Source organism: Sinohyriopsis cumingii, chromosome 3, assembly GCF_028554795.1.
Source record: "Sinohyriopsis cumingii isolate HCF-2022 chromosome 3, ASM2855479v2, whole genome shotgun sequence".
Taxonomy (NCBI): domain Eukaryota; kingdom Metazoa; phylum Mollusca; class Bivalvia; order Unionida; family Unionidae; genus Sinohyriopsis; species Sinohyriopsis cumingii.
Window position 1 is genome coordinate 130,231,817 of NC_142963.1, and position 5,197 is coordinate 130,237,013.

Genomic DNA, 5,197 nt, shown 5'->3' on the forward strand with positions numbered 1-5,197 from the left:
TTTCTGCATAAAATACACTGATGGATTTAGGACAATTTGGTTAAAAATCAACAAGACTAGGATGGGTTTAATTTTAAGGATGTTTCGTCATAGTTGATTTAGTACGTTGCATCCTAGGTTTTTTACTCAAAATATATGCAGTTTTACTGCACAATTACCTTTTTTATATAAAAAATGAAATTAAAATTAATTTGATAAAGGGTGTTATATTATAACTTAAATGTTCTGATGGTAATCAAACAATGATACAGTACTATGATACATACATACTGTCGCAGAATAGAAACCAAGTGGGTCTTTGGACTAAAGGAATAAGACAAACACAATGTGAGAAAGATGGAAATTTATGAAATGAATTAATAAAGAAAAATATATGATGTAAAAATACAATGATTCTCTCACGCTCTCAACATACGATTGACTCAAATCACTCTAGACAACATTCACACATTGAAAATAAACAAAATAATAAATCAATATGAAATACAGATCCAAGAAACCTCATGGATTGCAGATACGCTTCAAACAGTATTTTAAACTATAAGAGAGATACACATAATCTCGAATATGAACTATATTAAGATTTAAAATAATCTTATGAACACAACTAAGATTCAAAATAATCTTATGCACACAACTAAGATTCAAAATAATCTCATGAACACAACTAAGATTCAAAATAATCTTATGAACACAACGAAGATTCAAAATAATCTTATGAACACAACGAAGATTCAAAATAATCTTATGCACACAACTAAGATTCAAACTAATCTTATGAACACGACGAAGATTCAAAATAATCTTATGAACACAACTAAGATTCAAAATAATCTTATGAACACAACTAAGATTCAAACTAATCTTATGCACACAACTAAGATTCAAAATAATCTTATGAACACAACTAAGATTCAAAATAATCTTATGCACACAACTAAGATTCAAAATAATCTCATGAACACAACTAAGATTCAAAATAATCTTATGAACACGACGAAGATTCAAAATAATCTTATGAACACATCTAAGATTTAAAATAATCTTATGAACACGACGAAGATTCAAAATAATCTTATGAACACAACTAAGATTCAAAATAATCTCATGAACACAACGAAGATTCAAAATAATCTTATGAATACAACGAAGATTCAAAATAATCTTATGAACACAACGAAATGCAATTGGAACAACAATGAATCCAAACGTATGCTTCTAGACCCCTTGTACAGTCGCACAATTCCTTGGGTTGGCCCAGACTCTTAGCGGCCGCTCGCACCCTTTATGGATCCACCACATGTACAGTCATACGTATACACACGTACAGACAGCATACAGCACCCTTTTTAATTTGCTACGTCTGCGTCCGTGGCACAGACATACGTACATACATATATACGTATCGACAGCACGCAGCCTTATATACTCTGGAAACTCCAGACAGCTCTAAACAACTTTAGACAGCTTCAGACAGCTCTAGTCATATTCACAGTCGCAATCACAGCGACAGACACAATCACAGCGACAGACACAATCAGCCCTATGGTTTGATAACAATGGAGAGCGTACACTCCTTGACGTGATCCAAAACGACCAGTCTCGGTTTTAGAAATTGATCTTACTTAAATCCATAGGAGAGTGAGCAAAAGTCAGGGTAAAATACCCGTGCATATCATATTATTAATGTTCCTTCGTCACAAGTAATTTCTGGCTAGGTACATGTTAATACAGTCGCTTACCTGGAAAAACACGTATTCACCCTAGATAACGTTGTACGCATGTACAACGAGAAATAGTCGAATAGTTCTAAGGCAAAACCAAGTTATTTCTTTGCCTAATTCTGTGACACATACATACATACATACATACATATATACATACATACATACATACATACATACATACATACATACATACATACATACATACATACATACATACATACATACATACATACATGCATACATACATCTGGAGCGGGGCCAAAGAAATTAAAGAAAACAGTATTTTGTTTAACAATAAGTTAGCTTTTAAATTACAATTGAAGACTTTCACAATATACCGCCTCGGTGGCCTAAGTGGTTAGAGCATCTGCCTCGCATGCTGGAGGTCTCGGGTTCGAACCCCGGCATAGTCAAAATAAAAATGTATATAAAGATGGTACTAGCAGCTGCCTTGCTAGGGCTTCAGCATTAAGAAGCTAGTGTTAGGACTGGTCGGCCTAGTATCAGGATAATGTGAATGTGTGGGACATGATGTCACATGTCTTCGGCAAGATGTCCCAGTGCTAGACATCACTATAAACTGTCACACTGCAGACATCGTAACGAAATGACTAAAATTGTTAAAGCTGCGTTAAAAATCCAAACACACACACACACACACACACACAAGAGAGAGAGAGAGAGAGAGAGAGAGAGAGAGAGAGAGAGAGAGAGAGAGAGAGAGAGAATATGCAACGAAGCTCGCATAACTTTATCAGCTATGAACAATAATCGTACTCCTATGTAATTTTATTTTTAACGCGTTATCCTATGACAATTGCAAACAAGGGAAAAAAACTCTACTGATCGTACTCGATAATTATACCATTCTGAATTTTACCAAGTTTATCTTGTAAAAACGGATCATATATATCTTGGGTGGCTGAGAGTGTTTTAAGATATGTGCGTGTCTTTTGTGATATCCATCCATCCATCCATCCATCCATACATACGTGTATTATTTACATATAGTCTTGGATAATTTTAATTATTGGGATATGGTTTTTAGGTATCAACAGATACAAAGGAAACAAACGTTTCAATACATATAATGACATTTTCTTAAATTCTACATTGTATCATATTGTCCTACTACTTGCTAGGCAAGCTGACTTTTATAAAATTTGCAATATATATATATATATATATATATATATATATATATATATATATATATATATATATATATATATATATATATATATATATATATCTAAACCTACTTTTAGTATTAAACCAGAAAATCAGAACAAAGTTGAAAGATCGAAAATCTATTTCTGTCATATATATATATATATATATATATATATATATATATATATATATATATATATATATATATATATATATATATGTATGTAATTCAGAATGTCCTTCAATGAATTCATAATAGTCCCAAAATAGCGATTTTTGATATCTGGACATTTGTATTAGGGTTTATGAACATATTTGTTTTGCTTATCAAAACGTTGGAAATCGCCGACACCATGCGGTATCGGCATAGGGTAGCTGCTTACTAGCCACAGGGGGCTCGTATCATTGCTTACAATTAAACTATCAGTCGTACATATAGTATAAAATGTATGACTGTCAGTTAAATTGTAAGCAACGATGCGAGCCCCTGTGCTTACTAGCTTGCCATGCAAACTTGACCGACCTTTCATCGAGATATACCTGCATGAAATCGAGAGAAATGGGATTTATTTTCTCAGAAATAATTGCGCGTATAACGTTATTTGTAGTTAATGAAGCTGACTGACGACAGGAAACGATAACCTTGATGAAATTTGACACGGAACTCGCCATTGCATTACTATTCAAATGACTGCACAAATATCGCAACCTACATGTCAGTGACATCGGCGATCAAATAAGCTCTTGCTTCTTTACAGATTGAAACTGCAGGGATGTATTGTCTTAAGCAGAGCTCTCCCCTGTCTCTAATATATATATATATATATATATATATATATATATATATATATATATATATATATATATATATATATATATATATATATATATATATATATATATATATATATATATATATATATATATATATATATATATATATCCATGTGTGTATCTAATATATGTATGTGTGTAGTGTATGTAACGACGAAGAGACAACCTATATTAGTCTTAAATTTGTACGTACAAATGTCTACGGCCATACCACGTTGAAAACACCGGTTCTCGTCCGATCACCGAAGTCAAGCAATGTCGGGCCCGGTTAATACTTGGATGGGTGACCGCCTGGGAATACCGGGTGCTGTAGACTATACTTTTTTTGTTTCTTTTTCTGATTTTATAACTAAAAACAGTTGAAGTTTTTCTTTCTTTCTTTTATTGTAACTAAATTTACTTTCTTCAATATAAATAATAAATAGAGCAATTTCTCGACTTTCATTATCACTTTTTCCTTAACTTTCTTCAATAATTCTGATCCTAAAAAAATCAAGTATAGGACCTGAATATCGCAAACGTTGCTTCGCACTTCTCTGCTCTTGGTTTCGATCCTTAGTACTGTCTTATGCGATCATAGGTGACCAGTAATTCTTATTAACAAATTCGGTTCAATTTATATAGTTTCCTCTACTTTTACAACCACAACAAGCTGCCTCCTTTGACGTCGAAATACTTCCTTCAAGTTTCTTCTCATATATTCCTGGTGTAGCCTCTAACGAAGAGTTGCAAAATATGCGATCGATGTATTTCAATTTGGATTTATATTTGTGGTATTTCTTATTCACTAATTGATTGATAAATATGGAATGTATGAATTGTGAGAATTTTTTTTATATATTAATTTATTGGTTGATTGATTTCCTTTACAGCAGGGCCTCAGTCTGCCAGTGGGGAACTTGACATCCCGTAGCGAATACTTCAAATATGGGCCATTGGCAAAATAAATTGGGTTGTAAAATTCTGTTTTGGTTACAGCAAGCTTGGATAGATATTCCCTGCTTCCATTTTCTGTATTTCCACAACGTTAACTTATCCAAGCTGCATGAAGATATCCTTTACAAATCTGATATTATCCTATTTTTAAAGTTAGCTTATAGGCCGGTGTCACTTATTTTAACCAAATGATAGGAGAGAAAGAGGAATACTAATACTAATACTAATACTACTACTACTACTAATAATAATAATAATAATATAATAATAACAACAACAACAATAATGTCCTGAATCTGCATTTTAAGTCAATTTCAACGTGGAATTCTCCCCTTAAGCAACATAGGTCTGGGTCAGAAAATGGATGAGTGACAAATATGAGTATCTGAGGGCAGTTTCGCTTCTTTTGGATTAGAACTTTTAATCAATATACGCTTTAGTTGCTAATATTATACTGCACACAAACATTTGTACATCGGAAATGTTGAAGAGATGTGCGACTAATCATCCCAAGAGTCTTGAAAACG

General features: G+C 32.7%; 1 non-coding gene across 1 annotated transcript; it reads left to right on the plus strand.

The window, feature by feature from the left end:
• Positions 1-3,931: 3,931 nt before the first annotated feature.
• LOC149803843 (5S ribosomal RNA) lies at positions 3,932-4,050 on the plus strand. Its single transcript, XR_016420388.1, has one exon. It is a non-coding gene; the product is annotated as a 5S ribosomal RNA (ribosomal RNA).
• Positions 4,051-5,197: the final 1,147 nt, after the last annotated feature.